General features: G+C 55.2%; 1 long non-coding RNA gene across 1 annotated transcript; it reads right to left on the minus strand.

Moving 5' to 3' along the window:
• Positions 1-10,042: 10,042 nt before the first annotated feature.
• LOC137452363 (uncharacterized) lies at positions 10,043-12,673 on the minus strand. Its single transcript, XR_010990045.1, has 3 exons — positions 12,503-12,673; positions 12,099-12,258; positions 10,043-10,638 (listed from the first exon to the last, which is right to left on the minus strand). It is a non-coding gene; the product is annotated as an uncharacterized lncRNA (long non-coding RNA).
• Positions 12,674-18,573: the final 5,900 nt, after the last annotated feature.

Here is an 18,573-nt window from a genome sequence, read left to right on the forward strand (position 1 = left end):
CAGCCTGTCAAGGTCCCTCTGGATGGCCTCCCTTCCCTCCAGCGTGTCTGCTGCACCACACAGCTTGGTGTCATCAGCAAACTTGCTGAGGGTGCACTCAATGCCACTGTCCATGGCACCCACAGAGATGTTGAACAAGCCTGGTTCCAGGAGTGATCCCTGAGGGACTCTGCTTGTCCCTGGCCTCCCCTGGGACATGGAGCCATTGACAGCCACTCTTTGGCTGCGGCCATCAAGCCAGTTCCTTATCCATCCAGTGGTCACCCATCACACCCATGTGTCACCAGCCTGGAGACCAGGATGTGGTGCGGGACAGTGTCGAAGGCTTTGCTCAGGTCCAGGTAAACGACATCAGTTGCTCGCCCCTCAGCTATTAATTTTGTCACCTGCTCATAGAAGGCCACCAGGTTGGTCAGGCAGGATTTGCCCTTGGCAAAGCCATGCTGACTGTTCCCAATCACCTCTTCACTATTCTTTTGAGCGAGTAGTGACTCCAGGAGGATCTGCTCCATGATCTTTCCGGGCACAGAGGTGAGACTGACTGGCCTGGAGTTCCCTGGTTACTCCTTCTTGCCCTTTTTGAAGATGGGGGCAATGTTTCCCCTTTTCCAGTCTGTGGGGACTGCCCCAGACTGCCATGACTTTTGAAATATAATAGAGAGGGGTTTAGCAACCTCCTCTGCCAGTTCTCTCAGCACCCGTGGGTGTATCCCGTCGGGTCCCATGGACTTGAACACTTTCAGGTTCTTCAGGTGATCACGAACCTGATCTGCACTTACAATGGGCAGTTCTTCCTCCCCGTCCCTGGCTTTGACTTCCATAACATCAGGAGTGTGGCTAGAGGCCCTTGCAGTGAAGACTGAGGTAAAGAAGTTATTAAGCACCTCAGCCTTTTCCTCATCACTTGTGACCATGTCACCAGTTTCCTTTCTGAGGGGAACCTCCTCAGAAAGGAAACCTCCTGATGAACCTCCTGCCTTTCACAGCAAGGACTGAACATTGCAGCTTTGGCCAAGACTATCAGCCCAAAGGAAGGCCTGGCCCCTGAGGAGCTAAATGCAAGTGAACCGTCTGACACCACCACAGTCCTGTGAATGTTGCAAAGCAGTAGTGCATGCAGTATAATAATTCGAAAGTTAAGGGCTGCTCAAGCTTTACACAAAGTATCCTATTCAGTTTTGGGTTCCACTTAACACAAAGTAAAAGTATAAAAGGTCAGAGGGAAAGCCAACTCCAACTCTACCTCTGAACTACAGCAAGAAATACTGGAATCAAGGGGCCCTTTCTTCTGCTACTAATAGATGAAGAGAACATGAAAACTGATGGGCTAAACCAACAGGGCAAGATTAGAATAACTAGTAGAGAGAACGGAAGATACAAAGCTTCAACTGCATCTGTTTAGCAACGACTCCTACCAGATAACTTCCATGCCATAACTTTGCTGATTTCAAACAAGCCAGCTGGTGAAGCGTCTCGCTCACAGGCGGCCGACGAGGAGACGTGCAGAAGGCAGAGGCGAGGGAACAAGTCCTGAGCTTTGCTGCAGGCTGTCCTGCGGCTTCCCCTACCGACTCTTTCCCGTACACCACCGCAGAAGGTGTTGGGTGAATTTTGTCTCAAACCCATTAAACCCTTTGGTGGTTTCAGCTTCCCGAGGATGTGTCGGCACAAGTCCTTGTCGGGGCACCGCAAACAGGGAGAGACAAAGCTCCGAGATCCAGGAAGAGGACGGCTGAGCAGACACTCCTAAAGAGAGAAACTTCATCAGCTGAACCTCACACTTCTCCCAGCTTTGCAACAGCAAAGAACTTTGTGAACAACAGGCACCCCAGGAGAATCCAAACCTAACCTTGCAGCTGGCCTTAGAGCTCCTCTTTGGAAAACTGTCGCTGCCAGGGCCCACAAACCAACATCCTCTGTCAGCAACCTGGATGTAAGAGCTGAAAAGTGTCAACAGAAATTGTACTTGGACACCTCAGGAAGATCCTTCAATGAAAGAGCTGGCTCCTCCTGAAGGGCAAGTATGAATGGAGCTCTCAAAGTACCACACTTCAGAGCCTCCTGCTTGCTAGCACTAAGACAATTGTTCATGTAGAACGACTGGCCACTCCCTTCAACAAACCCCACAGAACTGGCTCCTATCAACTCTCCAGAAGACACTGCTGCACTAGCTTGGCTGCCTGACCGGCTCAGTTCAGGTGGCTTAGGATCTCACAGAGGGTACCACCAGAACTGAGGGGACTGCAGTCTTTGCAGCTTCAGCTTTCCTTCTCTGCTACTTCTTTTTTCAGAAGAGGAAGCTGAGGGAATTATGGCGTGGTCTGGCTTCAGCTCTCAACTACCTCCATGCTGGACAAGGACAGCTTGTACTCACAGAAAGCACTTGGGGGTTTGTGTGCGAAGTTCCTGTAGAGCTCAGGTCTCTGAGACTTCTGAACAGCTGTGCTTAGCCCAAAATCAGACAGTTTCACATCACCCTGGGAAAAAAAAAAAATCCAAGAATTCAGAAAGATTGTGCTTGAGCAAAAGAAAAGGTTTAACCGCTCCACAGCCTCCTGAGCCCATGGCAGACTTGCAGAGCTACTGTGAGCACCACTCTGCACGGCCTTTGGGGGGGGTTTCAAGCACAGGCACTCCAGGAGACTCCAGGCACTCCATAGAGACTCCAAAACCTCACTGAGAACCCCCCAACTCCTTCAGGACCCCCCCAGACTCCCCAACTTAGATGCCCACAAAACCCCTTTGGAGTCACCCAAACCCCCCATCTGATACGCCCAGCTCCGTTTTAGGTACCCCCAGACGCTTCTAATGTCCCCAGACCCGCTGGTGGACCAGCCCAGAACCCCCTGACACTATCCCAGACCCTTTCAGGGGGCTCCACACCCCTTCTAGATGCCCACAAAACCCCTTCACATGCCAAAAGAAACCTTTACCTGCCTCCAAACCCCATTTGGGGGCCACTCAGACCCCTTAGCAGCGGGTGGCAGCAACCAAGTCTGTTGCTCTCACCAATTAAACCTGGATGTTAGGAAGAAGATCTTCACAGACTAGAATAGAGCAGGATGAAAGAGAGATTGGCCTTTGGAATGTGCTGCCCAGGGAGGTGGTGGAGTCACCATCACTGGAAGTGTTTAGAAAGAGACTGGATGAGGCACTCAGTGCCATGGTTTAGTTGATTAGATGGTGATGGAATGGAATGGACCGGACCAGGTTGGAAGAGACCTTCAAGATCATCGTGTCCAACCTATCATCCAACACCACCTAATCAACTAAACCATGCAACCAAGCACCCTATCCAGTCTCCTCCTGAACACCTCCAAAGATGGTGACTCCACCACCTCCCTGGGCAGCCCACTCCAATGGGCAATCACTTTCTCTGTGCAGAACCTCTTCCTAACCTCTAGCCTAAACCTCCCCTGCCACAGCTTGAGACTGTGTCCTCTTGTTCTGGTGCTGCTTGCCTGGAAGAAGAGACCAACCCCCACCTGGCTACAACCTCCCTTCAGGGAGTTGCAGAGAGCAAGAAGGTCTCCCCTGAGCCTCCTCTTCTCCAGGCTAAGCAACCCCAGCTCCCTCAGCCTCTCCTCACAGGCCTGTGCTCCAAACCCCTCCCCAGCTTTGTTGCCCTTCTCCGGACTCCTTCCAGCAACTCAACGTCTTGCTTAAACGGAGGGGCCCAGAACTGGACACGGGACTCAAGGTGTGCCCTAACCAGTGCCAAGTGCAGGGGCAGAATGACCTCCCTGCTCCTGCTGGCCACACTGTTCCTGATATTGGCCAGGTTGCCAGTGGCCTTCTTGGCACCCGACACGACCAGAAGACAGGGATCAGAAGAGTCTTTGGCCAAGCTGTAAACCACTTCCTAACATCCAGCCTAAACCTCCCCTGGCACAGCTTGAGACTGTGTCCTCTTGTTCTGGTGCTGCTTGCCTGGGAGAAGAGACCAACCCCCACCTGGCTACAACCAGAACTGAGGGGACTGCAATCCTTGCAGCTTCAACTTTCCTTCTCTGCTACTTCTTTTTTCAGATGGATTTTTTTTCAAAGGGACTGCTGGACAGCAGAACAGGATGGATGGCTGGGCCCCAAGAGCGGTGGGGAACAGAGTTAAACCCAGCCGGTGGCCGGCCGGGCACAAGTGGTGTTCCCCAGGACACCCCTTGTGAGAGAGTGAGTCCAGAGAAGGGCCACAAAGCTGGTGAGGGGTCTGGATAACAAGCCTTAGGAGGAGTGGCTGAAGGAACTGGGACTGTTTAATCTGCAGAAGAGGAAGCTAAGGGAATTAAGGCGTGGTCTGGCTTCAGCTCTCAACTACTTCCACGTTGAGCAAGGACAGCTTGTACTCACAGAAGGCACTGGCTGCTTGGGTTCAAGGTTCCTGCAGAGCTCAGGCTATCTCTCTTGATTAGTGAGGTCGTCCTGTCACCTAGGCAGAGAGAAGAAAATGCAGCTATGAAATTAGACCACTGGAATCGTGAGACTCGTTCTGTGTGAGACTCCAGGAGAATCCAAACCTAACCTTGGAGCTGCCCTGAAGAGCTCCTCATAGCTTGAGGAGTACCAGAGCAGGAACAATTCCCAAAAGGTTTTCACTGCGTTCCTAGGGCACTTGAAGGATTGCCCTGGCTGTAGTTAATACCTAGAAATTCCTATCAAAATCTTTGCAGCACAGCAAGGAAATTGAGGGATGGGAAGTCAATATGTACTTACACGTTAGGCAAGAATTGGCTTTGCAAACTAATCTCTCTAACTGTTGGATATGCACTGAACTTCCTCGAGGCCAAATGAGGACCCCTTTATTTGGGGAAGCCTCAATGAATTGGACTTGGGGGGCATCAGACTGGGTGACTACATCTGAGAGTAACTTCCACAAGTGTCAGCATGGGAAAGATAGCTCAGAAAGCCTGGGTCCAAAGTTTGCCTTAAGAAAATATAGTATAGGAATATACTGTTGGCTGTGAGAAAGGGGGGAACTGATGAACAGAAAAGTCTCATTAACAGAACCACAGAGTTGATAAGAATTTTCCGCTTGTTAGCTGAAATGCTGGGACGCAGGGAGGGGGAGAGGGGTTGGCAGACAGCCTTTGGATAGAGAAGGAATAACAGGATTTGTCAGTGATTCACTTCTGTTAGTCTTGGACAAGATGCTCTTTTGGATAAGACAAAGGACACCTGCATGATATGTGTACTTCTGCTCTTTTAGAGAGATAAGCTTTGTATAGATAGGCAGCATCTGGACCTCTGTCATTATAGACAGATAACTTTTTGTATAAAAGTTTGCCCAAACCTCTCTGAAGACACACAGCTCTTTTGAAATGATCCTACCTGTGTCAGGCGCCAGAATAGAAGCACGATACAAGAGACTTACTGAGTCTCTTGTGTGTCTTTCTCTAAGTCATTATCAACGCTGTTTGCAGCACAAACCCAAACCCAAACCCACCCCGAGACACCCCCAGCTCCCACGGGAGCCTGCAGAGACCTCCCAAAGGGTCCGTCGGAGGTGCCCAGCTGCCTCCCCACGACCCTTGACCCTTTCCGATGGCCCCACGAGAACTTTACGTATCCCCAGACCCTTTTAGGTGTCCCCAAGACCTCCTCCGTCACCCCCAAAAGCCCTGCCGATGGCCCCAGACCACCTTCAGACGCCGGAAGGAACACACCTGGGAGTCCCGGGCCGGCAGCGACACCGGGACCGGACCCGCTGCGGCGCAGGCGCCGTATCCATAGCGACCACCGGAACGCTGCCCCCCTGGCGCGAGCAGAGCCGGGCTAGGGCGCAGGCGCCGGATCCATAGCGACGCTCGAGTCAAGCTCTCCGCCCTCCGCTCTTCCCCTAAGAATTTTCGAGCATTCAGCGCAGTTAGGCTGCAGAAATTAGCTCCCCCAGGGCGGCACACGCCGCGGCACGGCTGCACTGCCGGCCATTACACACAGGGTGGCAGCATTGAGCTCCCACGGGGCCTCTGGGTACGGTTGAGGCAGCAGCCGCCACCCCCGCAGAGCCCCGCCGGCCAAGCCCGGACACGCCCCCCTCTCCCCCCCAAAAGCCCCGCGCTGCCCCGCCGGTGGCCACCCCCCCAAGCCCCGCGCAGCTCCAGCGGCTGCTATAGAGAAACCCCCCAAAGCAGCAGAGACTGGCACTGACCTGGGACACAGCAGAAGAGCTCCAACCTCTACCAGCCACAACCCTGCACTGAGCCACTTTAAAGCATCTGGCGCCATGTTATTGAGGGCGGTGCCACGCTGGGGGGGGCGGTGCCACGCTGGGGGGGGCGGTGCCACGCTGGGGGGGGCGGTGCCACGCTGGGGGGGGCGGTGCCACGCTGGGGGGGCGGTGCCACGCTGGGGGGGCGGTGCCACGCTGGGGGGGCGGTGCCACGCTGGGGGGGCGGTGCAACGCTGGGGGGGGCGGTGCCACGCTGGGGGGGGCGGTGCCACGCTGGGGGGGGCGGTGCCACGCTGGGGGGGGCGGTGCCACGCTGGGGGGGGCGGTGCCACGCTGGGGGGGGGCGGTGCCACGCTGGGGGGGGCGGTGCCACGCTGGGGGGGGCGGTGCCACGCTGGGGGGGGGCGGTGCCACGCTGGGGGGGGGCGGTGCCACGCTGGGGGGGGCGGTGCCACGCTGGGGGGGGCGGTGCCACGCTGGGGGGGGGCGGTGCCACGCTGGGGGGGGCGGTGCCACGCTGGGGGGGGGCGGTGCCACGCTGGGGGGGGGCGGTGCCACGCTGGGGGGGTGCGGTGCCACGCTGGGGGGGTGCGGTGCCACGCTGGGGGGGGGCGGTGCCACGCTGGGGGGGGCGGTGCCACGCTGGGGGGGCGGTGCCACGCTGGGGGGGCGGTGCCACGCTGGGGGGGCGGTGCCACGCTGGGGGGGCGGTGCCACGCTGGGGGGGGCGGTGCCACGCTGGGGGGGGCGGTGCCACGCTGGGGGGGCGGTGCCACGCTGGGGGGGGCGGTGCCACGCTGGGGGGGGCGGTGCCTGCGTTGTGACCTCACGCTCAGCGTTCCATGGGTTTTATTCCCCTCCAAGACAACACGTTGAGTTCTGAGCAGCTGAGGAGCCCTGGGGAACACCTGTACAGAAACGTTCCTCCAAGAGCTGTCAGAAAAACGTTCGTTCCGCCAGCACTGCCGGCCGTTACACACCGGATGGCAACATTGAGCTCCCCCGGGGCGGCACACGCCGCGGCACGGCTGCACTGCCGGCCGTTACACACCGGGTGGCAGCACTGAGCACCTCCCTGGGCGTGGGCAGCAGCCGGGCCCCCACCTGGCTTTTATTTTCCAATGCTAAAAGCCTTTTAGAAGCAGAGAGGGCAGACAGGGGTCGTTTCCAAAGCTTTCTTACGCACCAGTCACTCCAAGCCCTCCCTCTCCAGCTGCAAACCAGAGGTTTGCCTCCGCCTCGCCTCACCCCAGTACTTACACTTTTAAAGATAGTGTGGTCCCCTCGGAGAATTTTCAGCACTTTAGGGGGGGGGCCCCCAGCCCTCGCTCACCTGCTCCTCTGCTGCAGCAGCCCCCTGCCCCACGTGGCAGAACCAGCCCACCCACAATCCCCCCACTCCCTTTGAGTCGCCCCCAAAAAGGCACAAAATAAAGCAAACTGCCCAGCCAGCACCTCCTGCCTTTCACAGCAAGGACTGAACATTGCAGCTTTGGCCAAGACCATCAGCCCAAAGGAAGGCCTGGGCCCTGAGGAACTAAATGCAAGTGAACTATCTGACACCACCACAGTCCTGTGAATGTTGCAAAGCAGTAGTGCATGCGGTATAATAATTGGAAAGTTAAGGGCTGCTCAAGCTTTACACAAAGTATCCTATTCAGTTTTGGGTTCCACTTAACACAAAGTAAAAGTATAAAAGGTCAGAGGGAAAGCCAACTCTACCTCTGAACTACAGCAAGAAATACTGGAATCAAGGGGCCCTTTCTTCTGCTACTAATAGATGAAGAGAACATGAAAACTGATGGGCTAAACCAACAGGGCAAGATTAGAATAACTAGTAGAGAGAACGGAAGATACAAAGCTTCAACTGCATCTGTTTAGCAACGACTCCTACCAGATAACTTCCATGCCATAACTTTGCTGATTTCAAACAAGCCAGCTGGTGAAGCGTCTCGCTCACAGGCGGCCGACGAGGAGACGTGCAGAAGGCAGAGGCGAGGGAACAAGTCCTGAGCTTTGCTGCAGGCTGTCCTGCGGCTTCCCCTACCGACTCTTTCCCGTACACCACCGCAGAAGGAGTTGGGTGAATTTTGTCTCAAACCGGCTCCTAAGACAACCTCCGCTTTTTCCCTGGGTGCCTACGTGGGTGTTGCTTCATCTTTCCCTCACGCTCGGTACGGCATTCGGGTGCAGAGCAAGGCTCTGGACAGCCAAACCGAACTCCTGTGCTGAAGAAAAGGAAGCGGAAGCACAGGCTGAGCCCCTGAGCTCTAAACATTCACTGAGCCCCAGGAAATGCCTGCATGTGCTGGCTGCTGCCACCTCCTCGTTGCCCCGGGCCTGCTCATTGGAGGCTGCCTGGCAAAAGCACCTGCCCCCACTTTCCTCGGCGTTCTTTGAATACCCAGGTTGGAAACCTAAGAGGTAGCGTACTAATTGGAAAGCATGTTCCAGCGGGCGTGGCTGGAGGCTGGGCGCCGCCGCCGCTTTCTCTGCTCCCCGCCCCTCCTTTGCGCGGCCCCTAATCACGTGACGATCGCTGGGCGAGTCTGGGTGCTGCCGGGTTCACCCTGGGATCGCTGGGCGAGTCTGAGGGCATTGGGGTCAGCCTGCAAGAGCTGGGAGAGACAGGAGAACAGCTCGTGAACTGGGAGTAGACTGCTCCCGACCGCGGCAAATCGACACCCACCCCCCCCCCCCCCCGCCGCTGGTGTTTCTCGGCCCCCCCCTCGCTGCCGCCCACCCTCAAACCCATAGCAGAGTCCTGCAGCAGGCACAGAGCAACTCCAGAGAGCAGCAGAGTCCACACTGAGCTGATGCGGAGCGGAGAAAGCAGAGGGGACGAGGATTACGCTGGCTAGGTCGGAGCCGACGGGGCGAGGGCGGCGCCATCTTGGGAAGGGCAGGCGCTGTCACGGGGAGGGCGACGCCATCTTGGAAAGGGCAGGCGCTGTCACGGGGAGATCGACGCCATCTTGGGAAGGGCAGGCGCTGTCACGGGTAGGGCGGCGCCATCTTGGGAAGGGCAGGCGCTGTCACGGGGAGGACGGTGCCGTCTTGGTGCCCTCACTTCCGTCTACATGCCCCCAGCCCTCCTTTCTCACCCTCTAAGGCCCTTGAGGTGCTCGCAGCTCGCCTTGAGATGCCGGGGGAGATGTGGCTGGGGGACCCTGGGACTGCAGGACACCCAATACCGGGGTGAGACCACCCCAATCCTGCGGGACCCCAAACCCTGGAACCCCCCCGAGACCTCTAACACAGCACCACCACTCCCCGCCCCCTCAGCTGCTTCAGGACCCTCCAGAGACCCCCCCGGAGACCCTCCAGAGGCCGCCAGACACCTCTCGATGCCCACAAAGCCCCTCTAGACGCCCCAGAATACCTCTCTGCGCCTCCCTGCAGAGGCCACTCACACCCTTGGCAGCAGGCGACAGCAAGCAGTACCTGGCCGTGCCCACAAGGTGGGAGCAGTGAGCAGAAGAGTCAGCGGCGCTAGGGACACCGAGACTCCAGCAGTGCCACACAGCAACCCACACGCTGTGGGGACCTGACACAGAGACCCCGAAACCACACTGAGGCACAGACCCCCCCACTCCTCCCTGACCCTCCAGACATGACCCAGGAGCCCCTCCAGAGGTCCCCAGACACCTCTAGATGCTCCCAGAACCCTTCACATGCCCCCAAATTCCCCTTTCATACCCCCAAGCCCACTTCAGATGACAGCAGACCCTCCTTAACAGGCCCCCAGCGCTCAGCAGGTCCGGTGCTGCTGTGCCTCGGGAGCAGATCAGCTGGTCTCCCTGCAGAGCTTTTTCCAGTCAATGAAAAAACAGCACACCACACACACACACGAAAGACAATCCACTGTTTTAATTGAGAGACAGTTGCTATTTCTGCTTCAAACCACACCCCACACCCCCCCGTGGCTCTGCTCAGGATGTGCTTTTCTCCTCTAGAAGCCTTTCTACAGAACAGAGGGGGGTCACGTCAAGGCCTTTCTGCACACAAATCACTGCCCTTCTGCAATCTCTCAATAAGCAGCACCGCTGTTCCTCTGCTGGAACACCTCACACTCACTCTTACACTTGCCCGGGGCTTTCCCTCCCCTCCAAGAACGTCCTGGCATTTCAAACATTTGGCATTTCAGGTCTGCAAGCAGCCTTTGTGGGAGGCTGCCCTCACCCCTCCCTCACTGCTCCTCTGCTGTATCCTCGCCCACCCCCCTGTGGCATCACAGAAGGAAAGACAGCCGAGCGGCTACGCTCCTGTTCTTTTTATCACCCCGAGCCGGGGACAGCCTTCTGGGCAAGGTTTGCAGCTTCAGCACACAGCTGAGCTTTGCTCTCACCCATTAAACCCTTTGGTGGTTTCAGCTTCCCGAGGATGTGTCGGCACAAGTCCTTGTCGGGGCACCGCAAACAGGGAGAGACAAAGCTCCGAGATCCAGGAAGAGGACGGCTGAGCAGACACTCCTAAAGAGAGAAACTTCATCAGCTGAACCTCACACTTCTCCCAGCTTTGCAACAGCAAAGAACTTTGTGAACAACACAGTGGTGCTCCTAAGGAGGTCACCAGCTTGCAAGTTACAGGAGAAATAAAAACCTTTTTATTACAGAAGCACTGGCAAAAATTTACGGACAGGAACAGCAGACGAGCAAATTCTGCGATTGAGCTAACGATAGACATCAGGCCTAGGATCTGGCTACCCTGACAAAGGATGCCAACAGGACAGAGTGAGGCCTCAGCAGCACTCCCAAAAAGCCCCACAGAGAGCCACAGGCTCTGGCCCGTGCCCCACCTACGGGCCGGCCCTCCTGGCAGCAGCGCAACACCACCTCTTCGGGAGCCCAGGGACTGACCTCAGCCCCCTAAGGGCCAGGCAAGGTTGGTTCCTGTTAGCTGCCTAAAGCAGCCTCCCCAGCCCTGCTTACAGGGACCTTGGGCTGCTGCTGGGGACAGAAGGGGGATGGAGGGCTCCACAACTCGTCACACAGGCCCCGAGCACAGGGCTGTTAAGCTGACAGGGTGCCAAGGGAACAGGCTGCCATGAAGGCACAGACCCAGGCCCTGAACTACAGGGTGGGTCACCTTGCCGCAGCAACACGACCCAGCGGCTTCGCTGCGTCCGACGAATAAAAGGAGGAAGTTCCACAGGAACAGAAGGGAAAACCTTTTCACTGTGTGTGCCAGAGCCCTGGAGCAGGCTGCCCAGAGAGTTAGTGGAGTCTCTGGAGACATTCAAAACCCGCCCCAGGTGATCCTGCACTGGCACAGGGGTTGGACCGGATGCTATTTTGGGGTCCCTTCCAACCCCTAACACTCAGTGATTCTGTGATTAGCTATGCTGGTGACAGAGTCTCACTGAGTGCTCTTTAAAATGTTTTTCTTTTCTTTCAGCCTAGGAGTTTCATATTTAAATAGACCTTCTGCTCTGTCTTCCCCCTTCCTTCTTCCATCTTGCGTCTAAACACTAGGAGAGCTTGATGAGCTGTATCCTGGGCGTCCCAACGTAACACATCTCAACTGCATACATGGATTTTGTAATCTTTTGCCCCATTGCTCGCACAGGGTGGATTAAGTTCATTACTTAGAGCTTGTCAGGACAGCTGTTGAAGTGTCCTGTGCAATGCAGGAGGAGTTGAATCCCATAGGAAACCACATTACTGTGCTTTGTCAGCCTGGTTATGGTCAGAAACCTCCTTCATTTTTTTTTCTCTTGAACAGATATATCACATGAGTCCCCAGAATTAATTTGCCTCTTCTCATAATTATTTCTTTAAAACTGTCTTAGAAGTGTCTCTGTCCTTCCCTCTCTCTAGATACTGGCCTCCTGAGCCCATGGCAGACTTGCACAGAGCTACTGCGAGCACCACTCTGCACGGCCTCTGGGGGGCTTTCAAGCACAGGCACCCCAGGAGAATCCAAACCTAACCTTGCAGCTGGCCTTAGAGCTCCTCTTTGGAAAACTGTCGCTGCCAGGGCCCACAAACCAACGTCCTCTGTCGGCAAACCGGATGTAAGGGCTGAAAAGTGTCAACGGAAACCGTAATCGGATGGCCCAGGAAGATCCTGCCGGTCTGAACACACCGGACCTGGAATGCACAAAGAAACTCTGTTAACAACTGCCTGTGTGTCTGCTCATAGCTTGAGGAGTAACAGAGCAGAACCAATTCCCAAAAGGTTTTCACTGCGTTCCCAGGGCAAGTAGAGGCTTGCTCTGGCTGTAGTTAATACCTAGAAATTCCTATCAAAATCTTTGCAGCACAACAAGAAAAAAACCAAACCAACCAAACCACAAACTGCTTTATATTATTAAGTAGGAACTCGAAAGCTTACAGGAACTGTGGGGATTTTTTTATGACAAATTATTCCTTTTCTTTTTTTCAGTGAGCAATTTGGTTTCCAACAGCTCCACATTCTGACACCAAAGCACCCCGCTCCGTGTCAGGGCTTGTGGCTGAGGCCGAATACAAATCTGCAACTGGTCCTCAGGCAAAGCAGTTAAGCTCCCTGAAAAAAAAGGAAAGAAAGCAAGAGTGAGTCAACCATAAAAACAAGACCTAACCAAACCCCCAAAGCCATTTTGTCAGGAAGTCGCCTCCACTATCACCCGCCACATGCTGAAATTCCCTTCCCCTGGGGCTCCTGCTTGGCCCACAGCTGGGGAACATAAAGCAAGGCACAGCCCTGTGGGTACCTGCTGCCCTGGAGCCACCAAAACCGGAGCACCCAGTCACTACCAATCCCACAGCAGACCCAAGATACAACAGGGACTCCATAGAGACTCCAAAACCTCACTGAGAACCCCCCAACTCCTTCAGGACCCCCACAGATTCTCCAACTTAGATGCCCACAAAACCCCTTTGGTTGCACCCAAACCCCCCATCTGAAACACCCAGCTCCACTTTAGGTACCCCCAGATGCTTCCAATGTCCCCAGACCCGCTGGTGGACCAGCCCAGAACCCCCTGACACTATCCCAGACCCTTTCAGGGGGCTCCACACCCCTTCTAGATGCCCACAAAACCCCTTCACACGCCAAAAGAAACCTTTACCTGCCTCCAAACCCCATGTGGGGGCCACTTAGCAGCGGGTGGCAGCAACCAAGTCTGTTGCTCTCACCAATTAAACCCTTTGGTGCTCTCAGCTCTCTGGCCCTGTGTCAGGGCAAGTCCTTGTCGGCCGGCACCTTCGTCCTGATCCAGGCGGAGAGAGAACTGCCAGGAACACAGCTTCGCCGCTCCGCTTGCGGCACGCCTGCTGCCGAGGGCAGCCTCGTCCGCAGCCTGCCCGAGAGGAACACGGCCCCCGGGGCCGGGGGACACACAAAAGCCTTCCACAAAGGAAACAAGGGAAGTCTCTTGGCCACTCTTCACGTGCCGAGTGCGATTGTCATGTGGAACACACCGCGGCATCTGGAACGAGTTTAAGTCCAGGTCTGTGGCAGCACAGAGGTTCCTGGAATATCCCGGTACATCGATCCACAGGAGGTTGTCTTTCGGTCCCCAGTCTGATGCTTGGCAGCACAGCCATCACACCATTTCTCTCGAGTGCTTTGAACTGACAATTCATGCAGGAGAATAAAACCAAACAGGAGTAAGCAGCTTGGAAAAGAACTTTGATCATCACCAGGCCCAGCAAGAGGACACAGTCTCAGGCTGCACCAGGGGAGGTTTAGGCTAGAGGTTAGGAAGAGGTTCTGCACGGAGAGAGTGATGGCCCATTGGAATGGGCTGCCCAGGGTGGTGGTGGAGTCACCATCTTTGGAGGTGTTCAGGAGGAGACTGGATAGGGTGCCTGGTTGCTTGGTTTAGTTGATTAGGTGGTGTTGGATGATAGGTTGGACACGATGATCTTGAAGGTCTCTTCCAACTCGGTCTGGTCTATTCTATTCTATTCCGTTCCATTCCATTCCAACACCATCTAATCAACTAAACCACGGCACTGAGTGCCTCATCCAGTCTCTTTCTAAACACTTCCAGTGATGGTGACTCCCTGGGCACCACCTCCCTGAGCAGCACATTCCAAAGGCCAATCTCTCTTTCAACCTGCTCTATTCTATTCTATGAAGACCTTCTTCCTAACATCCAGCCTAAACCTCCCCTGGCACAGCTTGAGACTGTGTCCTCTTGTTCTGGTGCTGCTTGCCTGGGAGAAGAGACCAACCCCCACCTGGCTACAACCAGAACTGAGGGGACTGCAATCCTTGCAGCTTCAGCTTTCCTTCTCTGCTACTTCTTTTTTCAGATGGATTTTTTTTCAAAGGGACTGCTGGACAGCAGAACAGGATGGATGGCTGGGCCCCAAGAGCGGTGGGGAACAGAGTTAAACCCAGCCGGTGGCCGGCCGGGCACAAGTGGTGTTCCCCAGGACACCCCTTGTGAGAGAGTGAGTCCAGAGAAGGGCCACAAAGCTGGTGAGGGGTCTGGATAACAAGCCTTATGAGGAGTGGCTGAAGGAACTGGGACTGTTTAATCTGCAGAAGAGGAAGCTGAGGGAATTAAGGTATGGTCTGGCTTCAGCTCTCAACTACTTCCACGTTGAGCAAGGACAGCTTGTACTCACAGAAGGCACTGGCTGCTTGGGTTCAAGGTTCCTGCAGAGCTCAGGCTATCTCTCTTGATTAGTGAGGTCGTCCTGTCACCTAGGCAGAGAGAAGAAAATGCAGCTATGAAATGAGACCACTGGAATCGTGAGACTCGTTCTGTGTGAGACTCCAGGAGAATCCAAACCTAACCTTGGAGCTGCCCTGAAGAGCTCCTCTTTGGAAAAGTCTCGCTGCCGGGCCCCACAAACCCCACACCCTCTGTCAGCAAACCGGATGTACGAGCTGAAGAGTGTCGACAGAAACTGTACGTGGACAGCTCAGGAAGATCCTGCCAGTCCCAGCACACCAGTCCTGGAATGATCAAAGAAAGTCCGTTAACAACTGTCTGTGTGTCTGCTCATAGCTTGAGGAGAACCCCCCAACTCCTTCAGGACCCCCCCAGACTCCCCAACTTAGATGCCCACAAAACCCCTTTGGATGCACCCAAACCCCCCATCTGATACGCCCAGATCTGTTTTAGGTACCCCCAGACGCTTCTAATGTCCCCAGACCCGCTGGTAGACCAGCCCAGAACCCCCTGACACTATCCCAGACCCTTTCAGGGGGCTCCACACCCCTTCTAGATGCCCACAAAACCCCTTCACATGCCAAAAGAAACCTTTACCTGCCTCCAAACCCCATTTGGGGGCCACTCAGACCCCTTAGCAGCGGGTGGCAGCAACCAAGTCTGTTGCTCTCACCAATTAAACCTGGATGTTAGGAAGAAGGTCTTCATAGAATAGAATAGAGCAGGTTGAAAGAGAGATTGGCCTTTGGAATGTGCTGCCCAGGGAGGTGGTGGAGTCACCATCACTGGAAGTGTTTAGAAAGAGACTGGATGAGGCACTCAGTGCCATGGTTTAGTTGATTAGATGGTGATGGAATGGAATGGACCGGACCAGGTTGGAAGAGACCTTCAAGATCATCGTGTCCAACCTATCATCCAACACCACCTAATCAACTGAACCATGCAACCAAGCACCCTATCCAGTCTCCTCCTGAACACCTCCAAAGATGGTGACTCCACCACCTCCCTGGGCAGCCCATTCCAATGGGCAATCACTCTCTCTGTGCAGAACCTCTTCCTAACCTCTAGCCTAAACCTCCCCTGCCACAGCTTGAGACTGTGTCCTCTTGTTCTGGTGCTGCTTGCCTGGAAGAAGAGACCAACCCCCACCTGGCTACAACCTCCCTTCAGGGAGTTGCAGAGAGCAAGAAGGTCTCCCCTGAGCCTCCTCTTCTCCAGGCTAAGCAACCCCAGCTCCCTCAGCCTCTCCTCACAGGCCTGTGCTCCAAACCCCTCCCCAGCTTTGTTGCCCTTCTCCGGACTCCTTCCAGCAACTCAACGTCTTGCTTAAACGGAGGGGCCCAGAACTGGACACGGGACTCAAGGTGTGCCCTAACCAGTGCCAAGTGCAGGGGCAGAATGACCTCCCTGCTCCTGCTGGCCACACTGTTCCTGATATTGGCCAGGTTGCCAGTGGCCTTCTTGGCCACCCGTGCACGCTGCTGGTCACGACCAGAAGACAGGGATCAGAAGAGTCTTTGGCCAAGCTGTAAACCACTTCCTAACATTCAGCCTAAACCTCCCCTGGCACAGCTTGAGACTGTGTCCTCTTGTTCTGGTGCTGCTTGCCTGGGAGAAGAGACCAACCCCCACCTGGCTACAACCAGAACTGAGGGGACTGCAATCCTTGCAGCTTCAACTTTCCTTCTCTGCTACTTCTTTTTTCAGATGGATTGTTTTTCAAAGGGACTGCTGGACAGCAGAACAGGATGGATGGCTGGGCCCCAAGAGCGGTGGGGAACAGAGTTAAACCCAGCCGGTGGACGGCCGGGCACAAGTGGTGTTCCCCAGGACACCCCTTGTGAGAGAGTGAGTCCAGAGAAGGGCCACAAAGCTGGTGAGGGGTCTGGATAACAAGCCTTAGGAGGAGTGGCTGAAGGAACTGGGACTGTTTAATCTGCAGAAGAGGAAGCTAAGGGAATTAAGGCGTGGTCTGGCTTCAGCTCTCAACTACTTCCACGTTGAGCAAGGACAGCTTGTACTCACAGAAGGCACTGGCTGCTTGGGTTCAAGGTTCCTGCAGAGCTCAGGCTATCTCTCTTGATTAGTGAGGTCGTCCTGTCACCTAGGCAGAGAGAAGAAAATGCAGCTATGAAATGAGACCACTGGAATCGTGAGACTCGTTCTGTGTGAGACTCCAGGAGAATCCAAACCTAACCTTGGAGCTGCCCTGAAGAGCTCCTCATAGCTTGAGGAGTACCAGAGCAGGAACAATTCCCAAAAGGTTTTCACTGCATTCCTAGGGCACTTGAAGGATTGCCCTGGCTGTAGTTAATACCTAGAAATTCCTATCAAAATCTTTGCAGCACAGCAAGGAAATTGAGGGATGGGAAGGCAATATGTACTTACACGTTAGGCAAGAATTGGCTTTGCAAACTAATCTCTCTAACTGTTGGATATGCACTGAACTTCCTCGAGGCCAAATGAGGACCCCTTTATTTGGGGAAGCCTCAATGAATTGGACTTGGGGGGCATCAGACTGGGTGACTACATCTGAGAGTAACTTCCACAAGTGTCAGCATGGGAAAGATAGCTCAGAAAGCCTGGGTCCAAAGTTTGCCTTAAGAAAATATAGTATAGGAATATACTGTTGGCTGTGAGAAAGGGGGGAACTGATGAACAGAAAAGTCTCATTAACAGAACCACAGAGTTGATAAGAATTTTCCGCTTGTTAGCTGAAATGCTGGGACGCAGGGAGGGGGAGAGGGGTTGGCAGACAGCCTTTGGATAGAGAAGGAATAACAGGATTTGTCAGTGATTCACTTCTGTTAGTCTTGGACAAGATGCTCTTTTGTATACGATAAAGGACACCTGCATGATATGTGTACTTCTGCTCTTTTAGATAGATAAGCTTTGTATAGATAGGCAGCATCTGGACCTCTGTCATTATAGACAGATAACTTTTTGTGTAAAAGTTTGCCCAAACCTCTCTGAAGACACACAGCTCTTTTGAAATGATCCTACCTGTGTCAGGCGCCAGAATAGAAGCACGATACAAGAGACTTACTGAGTCTCTTGTGTGTCTTTCTCTAAGTCATTATCAACGCTGTTTGCAGCACAAACCCAAACCCAAACCCACCCCGAGACACCCCCAGCTCCCACGGGAGCCTGCAGAGACCTCCCAAAGGGTCCGTCGGAGGTGCCCAGCTGCCTCCCCACGACCCTTGACCCTTTCCGATGGCCCCACGAGAACTTTACGTATCCCCAGACCCTTTTAGGTGTCCCCAAGACCTCCTCCGTCACCCCCAAAAGCCCTGCCGATGGCCCCAGACCACCTTCAGACGCCGGAAGGAACACACCTGGGAGTCCCGGGCCGGCAGCGACACCGGGACCGGACCCGCTGCGGCGCAGGCGCCGTGTCCATAGCGACCACCGGGACGCTGCCCCCCTGGCGCGAGCAGAGCCGGGCTAGGGCGCAGGCGCCGGATCCATAGCGACGCTCGAGTCAAGCTCTCCGCCCTCCGCTCTTCCCCTAAGAATTGTTGAGCATTCAGCGCAGTTAGGCTGCAGAAATTAGCTCCCCCAGGGCGGCACACGCCGCGGCACGGCTGCACTGCCGGCCATTACACACCGGGTTGAGCACTGACCTCCCACGGGGCGGTATACGCCGCGGCACGGCTGCACTGCCGGCCATTACACACAGGGTTGAGCACTGAGCTCCCCCGGGGCGGTATACGCCGCGGCACGGCTGCACTGCCGGCCATTACACACCGGGAGGCAGCATTGAGCTCCCCCGGGGCGGCACACGCCGCGG

The sequence above is a fragment of the Melanerpes formicivorus genome, unplaced genomic scaffold (genome assembly GCF_026170545.1).
Source record: "Melanerpes formicivorus ecotype bairdi unplaced genomic scaffold, bMelFor1.0.p_v2 SCAF_52, whole genome shotgun sequence".
Taxonomy (NCBI): Eukaryota; Metazoa; Chordata; class Aves; order Piciformes; family Picidae; genus Melanerpes; species Melanerpes formicivorus.